The sequence below is a fragment of the Rattus norvegicus genome, chromosome 19, assembly GCF_036323735.1.
Source record: "Rattus norvegicus strain BN/NHsdMcwi chromosome 19, GRCr8, whole genome shotgun sequence".
NCBI classification, from domain to species: domain Eukaryota; kingdom Metazoa; phylum Chordata; class Mammalia; order Rodentia; family Muridae; genus Rattus; species Rattus norvegicus.
In genome coordinates this window covers 36,359,168-36,381,549 of record NC_086037.1, presented here as the reverse complement: position 1 = coordinate 36,381,549, position 22,382 = coordinate 36,359,168, and the positions used below count along the sequence as shown (strand labels likewise).

Sequence of the window (22,382 nt, the reverse complement as noted above, 5' to 3'; positions counted from 1 at the left end):
ACCTTGCTGGTCACAGATGGCTTTAGAACTCAGAAAATAGCCAGCCAAGGGATACCTGCATTTGTGACTTTGATGTAGGCTACTGAATTAGTCGGGGTTCTCTAGAGGAAGAGAAGTGATAGAATGAGTCTCTCTATAGAAAAAAGGGACTGAGAATGGCTTGTGGCTGTGCGCTAGCTAATCTAACAACAGCTGACATCCAACAGAAAGTCTAAGAATCCTGTAGTCATTCAGTCCAGGAGCCTGATGTCTCAGCTGGTCTTCGGTATGCACTGGAATCCTGAAGAAGTAGACTTTAATGTCAGCAAGCGAATGGACTTACTAGCAAGGCAAGAACAAACAGGCAAAGATCAAAAGGTTCCTCTTTCCATGTCCTCTACATCAGCTGCCAGAAGAAAGTTTGGTCCAGGTTTAAAATGGTTCCTCAACAATGGCAACCAACCAGAGCTTCCAGGGACTAAGCCACTACCCAAAGACTATACATGGACTGACCCTGGGCTCCAACCTCATAGATAGCAATGAATATCCTAGTAAGAGCACCAGTGGAAGGGGAAGCCCTTGGTCCTGCTAAGACTGAACCCCAGTGAACTAGATTGTTGGGGGGAGGGTGGTAATGGGTGGAGGATGGGGAGGGGAACACCCATATAGGAGGGGAGGCGGAGGGGTTAGGGGGATGTTGGCCCGGAAACCGGGAAAGAGAATAACAATCGAAATGTAAATAAGAAATACTCAAGTTAATAAAGATTAAAAACAAAAAACAAAAAAATGGTTCCTCCCACCTCAAAATAAATAAGTTCTCTTGCTCTCTTGCCTTCTTGCTCACTTTATCCTCTCGCCCCTTCCCCCTCTAATCTCATTCCCCTCTCCCCTCTCTCTCCACATGCTCATGGCCGGCTTCTCTCTCTCTCTCTCTCTCTCTCTCTCTCTCTCTCTCTCTCTCTCTCTGCCTTTCTCTGTCTCTACTTCCCTCTCTCTTCCCCTCCCCATGCCCTGAACAAACTCTGCTCTCTACTATACTGTCTTGTGGCTGGTCCCTAAGGGAAAAGTATGCCTCAGCATGGACCTGCAGAGGCACCCCTCTCCCTCCACCTGACTACTCCCCCCCCACTACTCCCCCCAACCTGACTACTCATCCACCAAACATATCTCCTCTCCCCTTATCTTTTTATAAAACACAACAATTTGGCGTCGTGACTCGGATTTAGAAACTCTGCAGGTTCACATCTCCCCTGTTACCCCAGGGAGAGCCAACACTTGCTAGCCCAAACTTCAGAGAACTGCTTAGGACAGAGACTCCCAAAGCCTAACAGACACCTCCCTCCCCCCCAAGATCTCAGAACATAATGAACACAGCTACAGGAGACTGCCTGGATTGTGGTGTGAAAATCACTGAAAAGCACCACCATTGTCCTGCCTGGGCTTGGTCTACACTGTGGACAAATTGAAGAGTCTCCAGTTTAGTCACCTTGTCTAAATCAAGATTTCTGACTACATTGACAGCTAGAAAACAGACCAAGCTCCTTAACCTAACCCACTCAGATCTACCTCTCATGGACCAAACAGACCCCATCAGATATTCCTGCCTATTCCAGAGGGTGGGACTCTTCTCCTGTGCCCTGGAATTGGGACTCAACCCCAACCACCAAAACCTAAGGGTTTCAAGTGTACGTCTAAGAAAAAATTTTCTCCCAAATGTACTTAACCTTATTCTCTGTGTGTGTCTGTGTGTATGTGTGTGTATATGTGTGTGTATATATGTGCGTGTATGTGTCTATGTGTCTGTGTGTGTCTGTGTGTGCCTATGTGTATGTGTCTGTGTGTGTGTCTGTGTGTCTGTGTGTGCCTGTGTGTGTGTGTATGTGTGTACCTGTGTGTGTGTCTGTGTGTGCCTGTGTGTGTGTCTGTGTGTACCTGTGTGTGTGTCTGTGTGTGCCTGTATGTGTATGTGTGTGTGTGCGTCTGTGTATGTGTCTGTGTGTGTATGTGTGTGTGTGTCTGTGTGTGCCTGTGTGTGTGTGTATGTGTGTGTGTGTCTTTGTGTGTGCCTGTGTGTGTGTGTGTCTGTGTGTGTGTGTGTGTTTCAGCATCTTGTCAAGTCCAGGCACGTATTACATCCAGGACAACTCCAGAGAAGCAATCCACAGATATTCCAATCTTCTCTCAAGGACACAGAAGCTTCTACTGGCCCTGTTCCTTCTGATCTGCCACAGATGGTTCCACAGTCCCTGGACAGCAAGGAAACAGCCAATTCTCCTGACTGGACTGACATCCCCATACCCATTCTTCTAGGTTCCCTAGAGAAACGTCGCCCCAAAGTCAGCAGGAAGTAGCTAAAGATCACAACGACCAAGTTCCTGCGCCACCATCAGTTCTTTCTAATTCTTTCTTTGTTAATTAAATCAGAATGGGGAAATGTTAGCATTTTGTCTAGGCTCAGTCCACTGGTTACCTGGCAACAGCCAGGTATGCCTGACTCACTATAAAGGGGGGCAGCTTGCCCGCTCCTCGCTCTTCTTGCCCTTGCTCTGTCCTCTCTCCCCATCCCCCTCTCTCGCCATCCCTCCCCGCCATCTCTCCATGTGCTCATGGCTGGCCTCTACTTCTCTACTCTCTCTGCCTTTCTCTGTCTCTACTACCCTCTCAACTCCACTCCCCATGCCCTGAATAAACTCTATTCTATAATATAAAAATGAATAAATATGGATTTACAGTGGGTCTTCCCACTTCAATTGATTTAATAAAAAAAATATCTATTGAAAGACCTCCGGAGAGGACCTTTCCCTCAGGAGGAGACCCCAAGTGCCCAATGACCCAGCCGAGGCCACTCAGATGCAATTCAGCAAGAGGGTTTATTGGAAAACACAGGTACCTGCAGGCACACAGTCTCTTCGAAGACTTGCGCGCCCAGCAGCTCCAGCATGGGGCTTTTATAGGGTTTGGGGAAGCAGAAGTGGGCGTACAGAAGCAGATGCATAGTTACGGGGATTGGTGGATTTAAACGAGGCATATAGACATGTTCACATATGGTTGGTTATTTCACATGATGAGGTAATAAGGTATAGCTACACACATTGGCAGGTTTGCATCATATTCGAATGAGGTTGTAACATGGTAAAAGAGTACGTGCGGGCTGGGACGTCCTGAATGTCGGGGGCTAGGGGCTTATCCCTTCCTGCCAGATCCGGTACTCCTAGTCTGTTCTGTATTCCTTTCCTTTTATGGTCTGTTAGTTTTAACGGTGACTCGGCCCTAGGTATCTGGGCGTGCCTGGGCTCGTTCAAGCCTGTTGCAGCTCTGAGTTAAGACTCATGGGGTGGGTCTTTCACTATCACATCCCTCACAGGTGTGCCCAGCCACTTGGGTTTTAGTTAATTCCAGATGTGGTCAAGTTGACAACCAAGAATAGCCATCACAGTCACCTTAGAATCTTACATGGTGAACTTCGTTTGTAACCTGTGATGTACAGGCCCTGATGCTGGCTGAACACATCTCCCTGGAAAAGAAGTGGAAAGAAAGCAATGTCTGTAATGTAGAAGGCAGCGAACTCTGTGTGCTCTTGCAAGATGCAGAGAGCTTTCCTCATGTGGGACTTTTCCCGGGGAGACAGCGCACAAGTGAATTTTGGCCCCAGATAGGGGGTAGTTTTGTTTGTTTTCACAACTTGATTCAGGCCAGTGGGAAGAGAGAACTTCAACTGAGAAAATGCTTCCTTCAGATTGGCCTACAAGCAAGTCTGTGGGCTATTTCCTTGATTTGTGATTGATGGGAGAGGGCTCAGCCCATGGAGGCCATGATGCCACTGGGCAGGTGGCCTTGGGATGAAAGCAGGCCTAGCAAATCACGAGGAATGAGGTATTAAGCAGACCTCCATGGTCTCTGCTTCAGTTCCTACCGATGGGTACCCACTCTCAGCTCTTGCCCTGACTTTTCTCAGTGCTGGAGTAGGACCTGGGAGTTTTCTGATGAGATAAATCCTTTCCTTCCCAATTTGCTTTTAATCATGGCCTTTATCACATCAATAGAAAGCAAACTAGAGGGCTGGAGAGATGGCTCAGTGGTTAAGAGCGCTGACTGCTCTTCCAGAGGTCCTGAGTTCAATTCCCAGCAACCACATGGTGGCTCACAACCATCTCTAATGGGATCCGATGCCCTCTTCTGGTGTGTCTGAAGACAGCTACAGTGTATTTATATACAATAAATAAATCTTAAAAAAAAAAAGAAAGAAAGAAAGCAAACTAGAACAGAAGGTGCATAAAATTTGCTCCCTGAGCACAGATATACATTTAGGTTTTCTTTCCCCCTAGATACTTCTGCCTAAGAGGAGCTGCCCAGGGGATGGGCTGGAGTGTGTGCTAGTACCTGGACTGTCATTGAATAGCTACCACTTCATCTGAGTGAGTTCGTCTGGACCACCAACTTTTAGAAGGCGAGATCATACCCATCTTACAGACAAAGAAACAGAGGCCTAAAGCAATCAAGTGCCTCACCTGGAACCCTTGTGACTAGGAAGGGACAGAAGAGGCACAGCACGTTGTTGCGATGGGTAGGGCTTCCCTGTAGGTCTGAGGTGACAGAGGTTCCTTGGTTCCTTAGGACCGAGACCTGTAGGATAAAGGGCTATATAATCTTTCTACATCCCTGGGTCACAGGAGATAGATCACAAACCCCAACTCTTCTTAAAAGAGGCTGTAGGTGCTGAGGTAAATCCCTGAAGCGTCCTCCTGCAGCAGCCCTGAGTCTGGGGCTGTGAGGAGCCTGCATTAGGATTTGCTGTAGAATTTCACCTGACCTCTCTTTGGCTGAGAAACCAAGACTAGAGTGAAGTGTGCTTCCCACAGCCCAGTGGATCTTTCCCTAGACCAGAACTTGATCAGCCAGGGCTCCTCAAGCACACAGGCTCCTGGGGTTGTTTAGTAAAGGATCACTGGCACCTCCTTGTCCCTTCCCAAGAGGTGTCTTTCCTCTTGTCCCCTTCCCGCTCCAGCCACAGGCCACCTCCGCTACAGCAAGGGAAGAGTTGAGAGAGTGTGGGAGAAGCAGTCAACCAGCTGGGGTGGGGTGGGGTGGGGTGGTAAGGAACGTGCCTCCTTAAGATGCTAAGACTCCGGGGTCAGGCTGTCTCACAGGAAGCTAGGCCTCCGCCCTTCCCCTCAAGCTTCCTATTAAAAATAACGGATGCTTCCTGAAGCGTTCCCATGTGGCAGGAAGGCTCAGCTCAGAGCTGCCAGGTTACCACCAAGATTCCTTCTGTTTTGCAATGGATAGGATAGGGAGGTCCCATTTCTGCCTTTCTGCCTTACCTCCTCTCCCTCTTCATCATCTCTGCCTTCTTTCTATTCAGAATTCCCGATAGAAGGCCTTCTAAGCTACTCTTTGCGCTACAGTGTGGGGGAAAAAAATCACCAATAATATGTCAGGTAATTCAATGGCAAGCAGACTGGAAAAAGTTGTAACTACTGTGTATTTGGTTTTTGCTCTTTTCTGTTCTGAGAAAAGTTATCATGGCAACGAATGGTTTCCCTTGCGATTATATTCAATTTCAAAAACAAGTTTAAGAGCAACTTAAGTGCTCACAGGGCGTGTGGCTGTTTCCAGAGCCATGAAGAGGGGCTTAAACGTGGGAACAAGCATCCTAGCTGCTGATCCTGGACCTTGTGCATTATGAGCACGTGGGCTAATTGTGTGACCTTTGAAAAAGCCACACTCAGGTTTAAGGGATGGTTCAGCACCCTGCACTGGTGAAAACCTTCTCATGCAGAGAGGCTTGGCTTTGCCTGTCCTGTAGGACATGTGCCTAACCTCATTTCTGTTTCCTTTGGGGGATGGGTGTGGGGGGAATGGGTGGCGGCGGCGGTGTTTGTTTTTGTGTTTTACATAAGCTTTCCTTCTGTAGCTTAGGCTGGCCTGGAACTTTCTAGGTAGCTGGGGCTGGTTTTGAACCTACAGAAATCCTCAGAGTACAGGTACGAGCTCCTGTGTTTATCTGACAGTTATTTCAAGGAGGATATTTCAGTTCCCTCACTCTTTTCCCTTCTTGCCAAGGTCGTGCTCAGACTCCGAGCTAGAGGATAAAGAGAACATCTCACAGGTTTTTGCACCTAATAACTTGTCAGCTACTGAATAGCGCTGAAGGAAACGCTTGAGCTTTGAATCGCCTACGCCCTTGGCGCCACCTGCTGGTCACATCACGCCAATGCAGGTCTGTTCAGGGGAGAATCCTGAGAACCCTGAGAATCCTGAGCCAATACTTTACTTCAGCATCTCCAAGCTCTGCTCCCCTGGGTATGAGGAGAGCTGCTGGCTTAGGTAGGGGACTAGAGAGATGGCTCAGTAGCTAAGCAAGGTTCCTCCTTGCAGAGGAACCGAGTTCGAGTCGCAGCACCCATGCCGGACAGTTTACCTGTACTTTAAGATCTATGGGATTCGACACCTTTGGCCTACATAGGCACCTTCTCTTCCTTCCGCCATAGATCTAATCCGGGGGTGGCACTTAGCTCTCTCAAGCAAACAGGCCATCAGAGTCACTTCGGAACAGCGACTTCCCCTTCCCCTCGACCCAGGGGCCACTTTTGAAGAACTTCCTGTGTGTCCATGACTGCGAACTTGGTGGAATTGTGAGCCAGTATATCAGAAGTGATTTCTGTTTTGAAGCAGACCCAGAGAGCGGGACATCTATTTCCCAGCTAACGACAGGTCTCACTGAATAGAATCTGGCACAGAGTGGGGTCTTGACTACGTTTTTTTTTTTTTTTTTTCTTTTCTTTTCTTTTCTTTTTTTTCGGAGCTGGGGACCGAACCCAGGGCCTTGCGCTTGCTAGGCAAGCGCTCTACCACTGAGCTAAATCCCCAACCCCTCTTGACTACGTTTTAACGGGCACCCATTGGACCTGGGCCTCACTGGCCAGGAAGAATCACCTTGCTTAACAACACCCTCGCCCAGCTCTCCTTCCAAGCTCCAGGGGAAGCAGCCGCTTGCTGAACTGAGCTTTCTCTGGTCTAGGGTCTACTTTTCCTTTACAGAGAAACTCACTGAATTCTCCTCGAAGGTCCTTGAGGGGCATCTCTCCCCCACCCCCCGCCGTGTGTGTGTGTGTGTGTGTGTGTGTGTGTGTGTGTGTGTGTGTGTGTGTGAAAGCTTGGAGAAGCCACTTGACTTTCCTAAAGACAAGGGGACAGTATTTGATCCAAGTCAGTCAGTTTTCAGAACTGTTCCTTCTCACCCAGCTTTTACTCTCCTCTCCTCATCCTGCCCCTTCCCCATATTTCTCTTCTTCCCCCTCCCTCTCCTTCCCTTTTCCCTTTCCCCTGTTCACCCCCTCCCCAGTTCTGCACAATACTTCCATTTTTCCCCTCCCCTCCCCTCCGCCCTTTGGAATGCTGTACAGACCTCCAGGTTCTCCCAGCATCCCTCAGCCCCTTCCTGGCAAACCCTGCCCCCAACTCTGAACTTTACGGCTCAGGGGCAGAGGCTGCGTTTCCCCTCTCCTAGAAGCTCTTTTCTATATAATACAGACATTTTGGTCTCCCCCTCCTCCCCCTCCTCCCCCTCCTCCCCCTCCTCCCCTTCCTCCCCCTCCTCCCCCTCCTCCCCCTCCTCCCCCTCCTCCCCCTCCTCCCCCTCCTCCCCCTCCTCCCCCTCTTCTTCCTCCTCCCCCTCCTCCCCCTCTTCCTCCCCCTCTTCCTCCCCCCTCCTCCTCCCCCTTCTCCTCCTCCCCCTCCTCCCCCTCCCCCTTCTCCTCCTCCCCCTTCTCCTCCTCCCCCTCCTCCTCCTTTTCCTCCTCTCCTTCATGTTCTCTGAGTTCACGCTTTCTCTCTTTCTCTTCCCCCTCCCATCTGTCTCCCATTCTTTGGTACCAGTGAACCCACTTGAGAGTGGATTCCCAATAAACCTGCCTTTATATACATAAATCTCGTTTGGATGTCTCATTTTGCCAGCAGAGAAACAACTTACCATCTTGAACTCAGGGTATCAAGCTTGTTCAGCAAGTGTTTTCCTGATGAACTCTTTCACCAGCCCAAACTTAAAATCATTCCTAAAACTAGGCATGCAAGGCCAGTAAGATGACTCACTGAAAAAAGAGTTTGCTGTTTGAGCATGGCAGCCTGAGGGCCAATCCCTGCAACCTACATAAAGGTGGAAGCAGAGAACCACTTCACAAAGCTGTCCTCTGAGCTCCAATGGTAAGTAAACAAATAAAAAATTAAGCTAGAAAAAAGCAGTGTGCATGGGCACTGTGACACGGGTCTGAAATCCCAGAACTCTAGATGCTCAGGCTGGAGGCTAGTGAGTTCAAGGGTAGCCTTGGCTACAGAAGGAGCCCTGTCTCACAAATCCAAGGGCTAGGGTGTAGCTTAGCAGCAAAGTGCATTGAGCATAAGGGTCTGAGTTTATTCCCTAGCAACACATACACATACACACACACACGTATGCAGACACACATACATACACATGCACACACATGCACACACATGCACACACACATACACACACATGCACACACACACATGGCAATATACATTGGGGGGAGGATTGAGGGACCCAGAGGGACTAGGACTCTACAAGAAGACCAACAGAGTCACTCACCTGGACCCTTGGTTGGTCCCAGAGACTGAACCACTAACCAAAGAGCATACATGGGCTGGCCCTAGGTCTTCTGCACACATGTAGCAGATGTGAAGTTTGGTCTTCATGTGGGTTCCCCAACAACTGGATCAGGGCTGTTCTTGATTCTGTTGCTTGCCTGTGGATCCTGTTCTCCTAACTGGGCTGCCTTGTCTGCCCTCAGTGGGGGAGGATGTGCCTAGTCCTGCAATGATTTGAGGTGCCAGGGTGGGTTGGTTGGTGGTAGTGCTGGGGGTGTTCCTTCTTCTCAGAGGGGCTGCATGAGGGGGAGATTGTGAGGAGAGGAGGGGGGCTGCGATTGGGATGTAAAGTGGATAAACAAACAAATTAATGGAAAACATCTTCATAAAGCCAGGTATACCAATAGCACTCTGGAGTCTGCAGCTGAAAGAGTTTCCCTTTGAGGCTAGCCTGGGCTACTCAGAGAGACCTTGTCTCAAAAGGATGGCAACACATTTATGAGGCTGGAGAAATGGCTCAGCAGTTAAGGGGGCCACTGCCCTTGCAGAGAACCAGGTTGGGTTCCCAGCACCCATGTCTGGTGACTTAAATTGCCTGTAACTCCAGTCCTGGGAAATCCGATGCCCTGTTCTGGAGTCTATGGACACCTGCACTCACACGTGTACATACACCCACCCTTACATGCATACACACATAATAAAACTGAAAAGTCTTAAAATGACGACATTCCACGGAATAAACAAGCCAAAGCTAAAATGACCTCTCTGACTGTTACAGTGTATTTAGTGCTACTGCAATGTTTGACAGTGGTGACGATGGGCTTCCATGTATGCAGCTTTTATGACAGTTACAATAGAGGGATTCGATAGCACATCCTTACCCTCTTGTGCTCCATGATGCTAGGGCACTCCATGCCGACATGGGTAATCATTTCTCTCACTTTTGTTTTTCTGGATGGATGTTTTTGAAGGACCCTAGTTCTTACTGAAGTGTAAGAGCTATTAAGCTTGGCCTGGTAGAAAGTAGAAAGGTTATGGGGTTCCTATAAAGGACCCTAGGGGCTTTTGCCAGCCTTTCACCCACCACCTCAGGTCAAGATTAGGCCAAGTACCAGCTTCCTGCCTCGGGTCAAGGCTAGGCCAAGTTCCATTCTCCAGCCACAATTCTTGGGAGGAGCAGGGACATTCTAGAAAATCCACAAAATCTACTGGTAGTCACCTGACCCTCTGGGTGCAGATAGAGTTCGAATGCATGTCCTTGCTAGCCAATAGATTCAAAGGTCAATATGCTTAGCCAATAAGTTTAAACTGTAACCTTGCTGATGTAATCTGTACCCCTAAAAAGTATAAAAACTGCTTGTTATAGGTTGGGAATGATGCCCTTGAAGCCCTCCATTGTTGATGTTATTATTATGGTTAGAATTAAATATGACTGGGTTCATGGAAAATCCCCAGCCAGCTGCAGAAGACTAATACAAATCTGGTGGTCAAAATGAATAATAATATGATACGTCAAGATACCCAATGTGCCCTGGGTTCGGTCCCCAGCTACTAAAAAAAGAAAAAAAAAAAAGATACCCTATGTGATGACCTGTAACCTTTCTAAAAAACCAACATCCTGCTGACTAATAGATGGGACAAACCTGTGACCTTTCTGACATCCTGTCAACATCAGCCGATTCCCTGACCACACGAATACTGTGTCCTTGGCCTGCGTAAATGTTTCTTACTCCCCCCCCACCCGTCACCCCTGTTATGGTATAAATTCAGCCTTGGAGAAAAATAAAATTGTCGCCTTGATCAGACTCTTGTCTTGGCGTCCTTCTTCGTATCTCTTGTCCCCCATTCTCTTCCAGGTACTCTGCACCCCATCGTAGATAGTTATAGTCATTCGGGGTTGCCTTCTAGTCACTCACCATGAGGGGACTGATTGAGGGTTGACCCCGAAGTGCCGGAAAAATAAACCTCTTGTGGTTGCATCAAACTCCATTCCCGTGTCTCACTTGGTGTGTGTGTGTGTGTGTGTGTGTGTGTGTGTGTGTGTGTGTGTTTGTGTCTCCTGGTAGTTAAGACTCACTTTGAGCCTTACATTTTCACATTAAAATTTTATTTTCAAATGAGCTTATATGTGTATATGTCCACCATGTGCAGGCCTGGGTTCCCTCATAGGTCGGAAGAGGGCACTGGATTCCCTGGAACTGGAGTTCAGGTGGTTGTAAGCCACCAGGTATGTGCTAGGAACCAAGCCCAGGCCATTGGTAAGAGGAGTTAGCATCCCTAATCACTGTGCAATCCCTCTAATCTGCCTTTTATATGGGCACAGATAGTTTACTTTTAAAAGTTATTTCATTTATTTTGAGACAGGGTGTCACCGTGGAGACCAGACTGGTCTCAAACTTTTCCACAATCTTAAATCACACAGAATTGTAGGTTGATGTCAATATGCAAGTGAGGGCTGGCACAAGTTAGGTCAAGGCTATGATTGGACAGTAAAAAAATAAGGCGGGGACAAAGTTTTTGTAAGGCGGGAGAGAAGGAGAAACAGGAGAATCAAGATGGAGACAGAGAAGGATGACCCAGATCCGGGTGGTCTTGAATTGCCTAGGTAGTTGGGATGGATTTCTGTAGGCAAATTTACCTTATCTAGGCGGGCGGTTTACATCCTTGTCATTTGGTTGTGAGTTTATTGTGTGGATGTATTGTGGATTGAGAATTTAATGTATAAATCTGAGTGCTGGATTGTAATTTGTTGAGTCTTGATTTTAATGGGTTCTTGGGAGTTTATACCATAACTATTAGGGGTAGATGTTGGGAATGTAAACAGAACAGCGGCAGAGAGTTACAAGAGGGCAGCCGCCGCTGGGACCAGGGGATGGATGCCGGAAATGTGAACAGAGTCCACAGTAAGAGAGCCGCGAGATAGGCAGTCTCTGTATGAAACTGGCGTGGCAACGACCTGCCTGGTCAGATAGTATTTGGGGACAGCATGGAGTCGCTGAGATAAATTAGTGCTAGTTTCAATGACCCACTGGAGCCGGAACTAGCAAGAGCTCGCACCTGTTTTATTTTTTTAACACAACACAGAATTTCAGATATTATACTTTTTTTTTTTTTCTCTATCATCCTACTGTTTGTCTTTTGGGATGTGTCTTGGAATTTTTTGTGCACTAGTCCTCGGGACCCTAGTCACTCATTCCTTGTCTGATAATAGTAGCTCTTAATGTAAGAACCACTGTAAGGGCTGACAAGATGGCTCAATGGGTAGAGGTGTTTGCTACCAAAGCCGATGAGTTCAATCCCTGGGACCAAAGAGAATAGATTCTACAAGGTTGACCTCTGACCTCCACAGGCATATCCCGGCTCATGCACATCACCCCACACCAAACGGAGAAGTAAATGCAAACCCAAAACAATCAGGGTAACCTCTAGGTCATCACTCCCTCTTGATGCAGCTAAAAGATGCTTTAGTCTGTGGAAGACATGTTATCCACAGTGCGAAGGAGTGGGCTCAGCAGCGCAGGGGTTAAAACGCACTCAAGCGAAACGTGTTATACATTCATTAAAATGGACACATCTCACAGCCTAGCATGGCCATCCCGCCTCAGGGACTCCTGCTGCTTCCTCCAGGGCTGGATCCCAGCCGAGGAAGTAGCAGATAGGTTTTACAGCACAAATAAAGAAGTCACGTGGTCAGCTCAGGGTCCTGGAGGCAGACCGGGTCCGGAATCCTCATCCAGCCCTTCTCTGGGATCCTTGGGTGGGTGTTGACTGATGGTTTCAATAAAATGGCAGGTGGTGGGGTATTGTGGATTTGTTTTAACATTTGTATTATGTTAATTGGGTTTCCAAAATTGCATGAGAGAGTCCTGCAGGGAAGGTGCTGCGGGACCCTGCCCCTAGTGGGCTTTGATTGGTAAATAAAGTTGCCAGCAGCCAATGACTGGGCAGTGAGTCAGAGGAGGGACTTTAAGATTCTCAGGCAAGGGGACTGAGAGAGAAAGAAGAACCACCATTCCGGGAGAGCAGAAAGATCAGGTTCGAGAAGTGCAGGACAGAGAGACCAGCCAATATGTAGTAAGAGTCGGGGATCGTGGCCCTGGAGGGCTGCAGGCCTGGACCTGGAGCAGCCAAGATAGAATACAGGTTTTAGTAAGTAATAATTCAGGAATGTCCCATGGGAGGTTTGGAAGTGCCCAGCCACTGAGCTGTTTAAGGCATATTAAATGAAAGGCTGCCTGCGTGCGTGCGTGCGTGCGCGTGTGTGTTTCTTTTGGCTACTGCTACAGTGGGGTCTGCCTTTTGCTATACTGAAGGTGGAGATCTCCCCCATGGGTATGCTAGTGGCCTACCCATTAGGCTTTTCTCCTTCCCTGCTCATTGGATTTGGAGATCCCTAAAGTAGAGATCATTTGTCTCTGAGGTTCTCACAGCCTTGGGCTTGTGCACGCATCACACACTATTGTGCCTGAACACTTATCATGTGCCAGGTACCCCACTAAGTGCTTTTGTGTTTTTCATCATCCAAAGTGGATGCTATTAGGACCATCGGGGCTTGTTTTAGCTAGTTTGATTGGATTTTGTCTCGCTGTTTGAGGTAGGGGGTCTTACTCTGCAGTCCAGGTTGGCTTTGAACTCACAACCATCTCACCTCAGCTTTCTGCATGTTGAGATTACGTTGTGCCATGCCTACCTTCTTCTTAGTTCTGAGATGAAGAGGATGATTACTAAACAACTCCTTCGAGTCACACAGCAACTAAATGGCAGATAGAGGCGAGCTGACTTTGGAACCTTCCCCTTTGCCAGTCTCCCATGCCACCTCAGTGGCCTTTCTTGCTTTGCTTAGAAAGGTAGGAAAGAAAGCTCTAGGGGTTTACTCCCAGTCAGCGTAAAACAGCAAACTGCGAGTCAATAGAGCTGTATTGTGCTTGGGACATGATTTTGTAAATAAGTAGTTGTTACAACACTGGGACAGTTACTTACAGTTACTTAATGTGCTTGTTTCTCACCCAAGACAGGGGCAACTTCCTGGGTTATTGTGAAGGCAAATTGACAGGTTTGTGCAGTAAACACCAGAAACATGAATACTGTATTTGCTAGGCAATGAGTGAATCCCCCCATATATATACATATATATGCATGTGTGTGTGTGTGTGTGTTTCTTGGTGCCTGTGGAGGACAGACTGCAGGAGCAGCCAGTGCTCTTAACCACTAGGTAGCTTCTTCAGCCCTTGGGTAGTAATTTTTGAGACAGGATCTCCTTGCATAGCCTAGGCTGGCCTCTAACTCATGATGCTCCTGCCTTATCCTCCCAAGTGCATGCTCCCCCTCAGCTGGCTCCCATTTTGGCATTTTAAATATTTATTTATTTTTACTATTTTGTCTACATATGGTGCGTGCATGCGTGCGTGCGTGCGTGCGTGCGTGTGTGCGTGTGTGTAGGGCAGGGGATAGCTCCTTGGAGTGGTTTTCTCTTATGTGGGTTCCAGAGACTGAATTCGCTTGTCGGCTTATGAGACAAGTGTTTTTATGACCTGAGCCATCTAACTCATCCGAGCTTCAGTACTTTTAAGGCGGTGGGTGAGAAGGGTCTTGTTTGGGGCTGTAGTACCCAGACCTCCCCCCTCCCATTTTTTATTTCTTTTTTAATAATCTGAGTCATTCTGTTCTTGCCCAACTCGATATTTTGTAAAAAGAAGCCTTAGTGACTCAGAAAGGTAGCAGAGGCAACAGTGCCACCTTGTGGCAAGAGCCCAGCATTACCATCGCGAAAGGCTGGCCCCTGGATCGTATAACCAATTCCTTTATGTCGGGTGCTTGCTGAGCCTTCCTCGTGCGTGGGCAAGTTCACTGACGTCTCTAAGTAGTGTACAACCTAGGCGCTGCCATGTCTTCATTTTAGGACTCTTGGGAGACTTCGGGTTGATAAATTAAGCAATTTCTTCACGGTCAAGGAATGAACAGAGACTAGACTCAGTAGCCTGCTCCTAAGTTCACAACTGTAACCACTTTCTATTACTTCTGTTGCAAGTGAGGCACAACTCCCAGCTTCAGATTCTTCTTAGACTCACGTAATTTTGTTTCTTAGTAGGCAATGGGTCCCGTGTGGGAGGCAGAGAGCTGAGTTCAGGCATTAGCTCCTCTTTTTCTCCTCAGTAACTCATGTCACTTTGCCGAGTTTATAGGTGACAGGAGGGTGATATTAGCCGCTTTGCCTTAAAATATCAGATCCAAGGAAGGGCTTGGAAAGCCCCAAACTTGATTTCAATGAAATCGTCCATTTCTGGGGCTACAACTGAATCCACAAGCTGGATAATTGGACTGCACCCTCATACCTATTCTCCCTTACACGTTTGCTTGAAAACCTTATATAGAGACAATGAGAAGCCACCTCTGTTTCCCCAGAGAACGTCAGTCCACTTTGCAAAGGTGGCTTACGGGGATCTTGGCTTTATCTGGGTACATGTTTCTTTCCCATGTCAAACATATCTAAAATAAAATCCAAACTCAGATGGGCCGGCCAGAATACCTCCACTGTTCTTTTTTTTTTTTTTTTCCGGAGCTGGGGACTGAACCCAGGGCCTTGCGCTCGCTAGGCAAGCGCTCTACCACTGAGCTAAATCCCCAACCCCACTTCCACTGTTCTTAAGGCATTCAAGGGGCTCACTGGCTTTCGACCTAACCCGGGAAAACCCCTACATCATCCTAGCTGTCAGGTTTGGATATGGTCGGTGGTTCAGGAGAACACTGAGATTTACCTGGGAACTAAGACGTTTATAAGAACAGTTGTTAACGAGAGAGAGAGAGAAAGAGAGAGAGAGAGAGAGAGAGAGAGAGAGAGAGAGAGAGAGAGAGGGGGGGGGGGAACTGCATGGCAGGGAGTTCAGGCCCCAGCACCCAAGAAAGACAGGTTGGTAGGGTATCTGAAGAGAATCAGAGTCCACGTGGCAGAAGAGGGAGCCCCATCTTCTACATTTTGAAGGTGGGAAAGATTCACACTAGTCTTCAGCCATGCTGTCTAAGTCCCAGGCTAGAATCAGGAGGCAAGGCAGTCGGAAAACAAGATGCTGCACCTCTTTGGTGTTACCCTGTGAGTTATATGAAGTGGGTGCAATGTCCCTGCAGACCAGTAGGGGGCGTCAGATCCCTTAAACTGGAGTCACAGATGGTCGGAAGCTGCTGTGCGGTGCTGGGAGTTAACCAATGTCCTCTGAAAGAGTAGAAAATGATTTGTTTCTTTTTCTTTCTTTCTTTTTTTTGTGTTTGTGTTTTTGTTTTTTCAAGACTCGCTATCTTTGTGTAGCCCTGGATGTCTTGGAACTCACTCTGTAGACCAGACTGGCCTCAAACTCAGAGATCCACCTGCCTCTGCCTCTCGAGTGCTGGGATTAAAGGCATGTGCCGCCACTGCCTGGGTTAGCAGCAAGTACTCTTAACCTCTGAGCCATCTCTCCAGCTCCCATAGAGGGTTCATTTTTATCTTATTTTATCAGAGAGAGAGGGCCTCACTATATAGCTTTGGCTAGCCTGGGATTTGCCGGGTTGATCAGGCTGGCCTCCAATTCATAGAGACCCATCTGTCTTTGCTTCCTGAGTGCTAGGACCACCATCATGGCTCACGGATAATTTATTAACCTGTAGTCCACTTCAGATCTGAATATTGCTTCGACTCTTCAAAAACGTAGCCCTTTTAATGGCTGGAGATATAGTTTAGTTGCTAGAATGAAGGATTAAGGACCCCAAAGACTCTGGTGGCCTGAGAAATTCAGGCCAGGAGAGCTCTCAATACCCAGGTTGTTAGGAAGTTTCGATGAGTACTGACCTCTGCTGGGATCTACCACTTTGAGATGAGATTGCAAGGGAACTGACCTGCAGGTGGAATTTTCCATTCCAACCCCATTCCACCCTGAAAAATGCTCTCCCAAATGCTCTCCCAAATGCTCTCTGCCCCCATGCACACAGTTGCCACTTCCATAGAGAGACCTCAACCCTCTGGCGTTCTGATTATAGAATTCTGCTTCTGAAGATGCTTGTTGGCCTCTTGTTATTTCATGCTGCCCCATTGATTTCGATCGAACATCCCTCATATGTACAAGGCTCTGGGTCTGACTCCTAATGCCGCATAAAACTGAATATGGTGGCATGGGTCTGTAATTCTAGCATTGGGAAGGAGGAGACAGGAGGATCAGAGGTAAAAGGTCACTCATGGCAATCTAGCAAATTTGAGGCCACCCTGGACTACTTAAGGTCTTGTCAGAACAGTGTAATACCTCTTCCCAGAAGACAAGCTTCCAGCTGGCAACAGGATCCTCATCCTTCCCTTCTCCAGCAGGACACTCCTAGAGAAGTCCCAATTTTGAGAGGTCTGTTGTTTCAATAGCCTGCGACTTAATGGAAGGGCACAGGTAGCTCCTTAGGGTACCTCTATTTTTTTTCAGCATGATTGCATTGAGGGGGATTAAAAGAAGAGCTCTGTAAGCTTAGATTTTTCAAAACCTACTTTTATAAGGGTTCTCAAATGCTTCAACCCCCCACCTCCCTTCCAGCCCACCATCCAAAGGCAGGGGAGAATAAGACAAGGGGATGTGGGCCTGTTTAAAAGTAGTTCTTTGAGGGAAATTCCAATCTCCGTTTGTCAGGATGGCAGCAGTCCAGTTCTGTAGTGTCAGGATACCAAACATGAATCAGCAGGAGTGGCATGACCCACCAGAAACTAACAGGATTCCTGCAAAACGGCATGAGACAGCAGAAGCAACCGGGACCAGCCGGGACGCCAGGAGGAGTTCTCTGCTGTGTCTCTCTCAAGGAATAGCAGACCACCAGAGCATTGCAAGGCTGGATATGCAAGCACATCTTCACCGCCCGTTGAGTCCTGTTTATACTCTCTCCGAACATCACGTGTCCTCCCTTGGGTCTCCACTCAGCAAAACACCATGTAAGTCTGCATCACATGGTATCCAGACATTTCCACTTCTATCAGGCTCTGCAAAAATGCAGGTTGAGACCTAAAACAAGCAGGCGTCTCTGTGCCAGCATTCCCTCTTCCCGATGGCGCTAAACCCTTTTCTCTATATGTTAACGAGCAACAGTTAGTCATTGGGAGTTTTAACCCAAACTCAGGTCATTTCAGGATCTAGTCACTTGTCCTTCAAGCCATTAGAGTTGGTGCCATGGGGTCACTGTGGCTCTCAAAATGAATCCTGCAGCAGATTATACGTCTCGTGTGCCCTATCGGGTCCTTGAAAGTCGACTTGAGGGCCTCCCAAGGGGTCCCAGGTAGCACAACCAAGGAGTACCTGACTCTTACACCAGCTCCAGAGCTTATCAGAAAACACTGCCAAATTCCAACCCAGCCGGCTCATTGCCAGACCCTGATGGTATGGCCTCTTTACAAAGTGTCTGCATAAATCAGATGTATAAGATTCCCCACATTCTGACCCTGAAGTGGCTTACTTCCCTTATAAGAAAGGGACCTCCCCCTCTGCCATTCTATCTCCTGGGCCTGAACTCTCCCCAGAGTCTCTACCACACGCCCTGTCTGTGGTGTTGGGGTCTGAACTCTCTTCACGGCCTACACCATACAACCTGTCTGTGGTGTTGGGGCCTGGACTCTCCTTAAAGACCCCACCATGATTTTGTCTCTTAACAAAGGGAAGAATCTACCTCAGTGTCCCCCTGCAACCTTAGGCGCCTTTCAAGACCTTCACTGAATTATAAGTCGTTTCCCATTTAATCAGAAAGAACCTCAGGGGTAAAACCTGTCCTTACAGAATGAATTGTTCTTTTCTTGGCTCTCCTGGTACCCTACCAGTTGGTACCCTACAGGTTGATAATGGTCCACTTTCATTTCTAATATCACTCAGGGAGTGAGTAAAACTCAAAGTTAAGTATATCGTCATGCTGTTTAGAAAGGTTGAAAGAGTTAATGTAACTTAAGAAATCGTTCACAGGGCTGGAGAGATGGCTCAGCGGTTAAGAGCACCCGACTGCTCTTCCAGAGGTCATGAGTTCAATTCCCAGCAACCACATGGTGGCTCACAACCATCTGTAAAGAGATCTGATGCCCTCTTCTGGTGTATCTGAAGACAGCTACAGTGTACTTATATATAATAAATGAATAAATAAAAAAAAATTAAAAAAAAAAAGAAATCGTTCACAAAGCTTACATTCCAGACTCATCAGACTTGGCTTATTTCCCCTTTATTGCAGTTATAAAGATCCTATATCAGCGTCAAGTTATCACTCAACCCAGCCCTTCCTCCAGGATGAACTTACAAAAAAGTTCATGCTGGGCTTGGAGGTGGGTATCAATCAATCAATCAATCAATCAATCAATCAATCTATCTATCTATCTACCTACCTATCTACTATCTATCTATCTATCTATCTATCTATCTACCTACCTACCTACCTACCTACTATCTATCTACCTATCTACTATCTACCTACCTATCTACCTACCTACTATCTATATACTATCTATCTATCTACTTACTATCTATATCTATCTATCTATCTATCTATCTATCTATCTATCTATCTATTATCTATCTTTTTTTTTTGGTTCTTTTTTTCGGAGCTGGGGACCGAACCCAGGGCCTTGTGCTTCCTAGGTAAGCGCTCTACCACTGAGCTAAATCCCCAGCCCCTCTATTATCTATCTATCTGTCTATCTCCTACTTACCTATCTACCTACCTATCTACTATCTATCTATCTACCTATCTACTATCCATCTCCCTATCTATCTATCTATCTATCTATCTATCATCTATCTACTATCTATCTATACATCTATCTATCTATCTATCTATCTATCTATCTACTATCTACTTACCTATCTACTATCTACCTACCTACCTACCTATCTACTATCTACTATCTCTCTATCTACTATCTATGTATCTATCTATGTATCTATCTATGTATCTATCTATGTATCTATCTATGTATCTATCTATGTATCTATCTATGTATCTATCTATGTATCTATGTATCTATGTATCTATGTATCTATGTATCTATGTATCTATCTATCTATCTATCTATCTATCTATCTATCTATCTAGCTACTATCTATCTACCTATCTACCTACTATCTATATAATATCTATCTATCTATCTACTATCTATCTACTTACCTATCATCTATCTATCTATCTATCTATCAATCAATCAATCATCTATTACTTATTTATTGTGAACACCACTGAGAGGTCAAAGAACAACTTTCAGGAACCAGTTCTTTCAACAGGTGGGTCCTGGGGATTAAACACAGGTTTAGCGTCAGGAACGTTAACCTCCTCAGCCATCTTGTCAGCCCCAGACTGACTTTTGGTTAGATACATTAGATCACCAAGGCAGCCAGAAAGTCAGGCATCATTACCAGGAAAAGTATATTCTCAATCTGACCGTACCACCTAAAGTTTTTACATTATTATTTTACTCAGCACTTGCAAGAGCGTGCGAGCGTGCGTGCGTGCGTGCGTGCGTGCGCTCGCGATGTGTGTTGGTGACCACAGAGGCCAGCAGAGGGCATCATACACCTTGGAGCTGGAGTTACAGACAGTTGTGTACTGCCTGATATAGATAGGCGCTGGGAACCAAACTCAAGGCTTCAGGTAGAATATCAATCACAGTCCACCCCCTGAGCCATCTGTCAGATTCTACATGGGTTCTAGTCATTCTGAGGCAAGGTAACCAGGCTGTGATATAAGCTTTTTTTTTTTTTTTTTTTTTTTTTTCACTTGATCTTAGCCAAAAGGCCGAGAAGCGATTTTTTTTTTAAATCTTTTTATTTATTTTATGTATGTGAGCTCACTGTAGCTGTCCTCAGACACACCAGAAGAGGGCATCGGATCTATTACAGATGCTTGTGAGCCACCATGTGGTTGCTGGGAATTGAACTCAGGACCTCTGGAAGAGCGGTCAGTGCTCTTAGCCACTGAGCCATCTCTCCAGCCCGATATAAGCTTTTTTATCCACTGCGCCATCTTTCTCTTCCCAGCGTGCTTTCTTGCAGGAGAGCAATGTTCGCAGCTTACTTGAAGGGACAGCAGCCCACCTTTGGGATAAGCTTAGTCAGACCCCAAACACCATTGTTCCACTTATTTTGTTGCTACAGCTATGGCCAAAGTCATCTCTGTGCCGGGATACAGATGGAGCAGCCATGTTATAGTTGGAGAAAAAAAAATCCATCCATATTGGACATCAGTAGGGGCCTGAGATGCAGGAGCTGATGGCCTCCCTCAGCACCTGTGAATGTATGCAGGGATAGCCCTCTGCTGCTGGGCCTTCCCCAGCAATGCTATCCTCCTTCTCAGGAGCCTGGTGAATTTTTGTCTTAAAGGAGTTGACAGGATGTGATTATAGTGACTCCAAACTGTAAGGCCTTCACTTACACCAGGACCAGGCCAGGCTGGGGAGAGGATGTGGAGTGCAGGAATGGTAGTCATAGGCGTCAGAAGGCGTCCCTGTCTCTATTCTTTGTCTCTGTTCTAGATTTGGGTTTTCTATGACTGCATTAAAAATACTCCCTATGTCTTTGGAATGGGATTTGTCTATGCTCAAAGTTCACAGTTTTGGCCTTTGCATGATGTCCCAAAGAGCTTGTGTATTCTTTTTTTTTTTTTTTTTTTGGTTCTTTTTTTTTCGGAGCTGGGGACCGAACCCAGGGCCTTGCGCTTCCTAGGTAAGCGCTCTACCACTGAGCTAAATCCCCAACCGAGCTTGTGTATTCTTTTTTGTATGTCTGTAACAATTTGTTGTTGCCCTTGACTGCATATTCCAATTCTTTTTTTTTCTTTTTTCTTTTTTCTTTTTTCTTTCTTTTTTTTTTTCGGAGCTGGGGACCAAACCCAGGGCCTTGCGCTTGCTAGGCAAGCGCTCTACCACTGAGCTAAATCCCCAACCCCTCGTATTCCAATTCTTAGACCACGTCTTCTGTCCTTTCCGCACCACTCTATACTTTCCGATGAAATTTTAATTTGATTTACTGAAATTTCACTTCTGGCATTTCAGTTTGATTTTCCATGAGCATTATCAATCTCATTATTGAATTCCACTTCTGCCCCCTCTGTTGTCTCCCTATTCCACCCAGCTGTTTGTGTTCCTTTGCTGTTCCCTCAGGCCTTTCTGCCTTCCTTGATTTCTTTGCTCATACTTACAATAATTTTTCTGAACGCATCGCTAGCATTTCTTCTAAGTTTCTCTCATTGGTGGCGGGGGGCGTTACTCATAGATCGGTGAGGTAGGAGGAGACAGACTGTTTGATTTCTTGTGTTACCTGTGGTTTTGTGTTAGATCAATTGTTTACTTTAAGACATTAAGTCACCTTGATTCTTTCAGTGAGACATGTTTGCAATGTTAAAGAGGGAGAAGGTTATAGAGGTTGAAGAGTCACCTTCCTCTGTTAGACCGACGGTCCCAACACTAGGCTTTATTCCCAGGACTCCTTTAAGAGAAGAAAGCTGTCTACAAGAATTACTCCCTAAAGGTAGACCCATTATGGAAATATAGTAATAATAAAATAGAAAACAATTACTCCTTAAGTGCTAGCAGTGTTGGGGAGCAAAAAAAAATTGATAGAATCGTGTGTAGTATTATATTAGTTAGGAGTGGAAAGAAGAATTGAAATAAGGAGAAAAACATAGTAAGGCTAGTGAATTGCACTGGGGAGGAAAGGATTTATTTTAGCTTACAGGTTATAGCCCATAATCAGGGGAACTTGATCAAGGATCTCAAGATGGAGCTTGAAGCAGAAACACAAGAGAGTGATGTTCATTGGCTTTACCTCCTGCTTCTG

General features: G+C 46.6%; 1 long non-coding RNA gene across 1 annotated transcript; it reads left to right on the top strand.

Annotated features, from left to right (window-relative positions):
- The first annotated feature begins 12,587 nt into the window (after window positions 1-12,587).
- Window positions 12,588-18,712, top strand: LOC120098595 (uncharacterized). The gene is made up of 3 exons (XR_005496955.2): window positions 12,588-12,732; window positions 17,220-17,515; window positions 18,531-18,712. It is a non-coding gene; the product is annotated as an uncharacterized LOC120098595 (long non-coding RNA).
- Window positions 18,713-22,382: the final 3,670 nt, after the last annotated feature.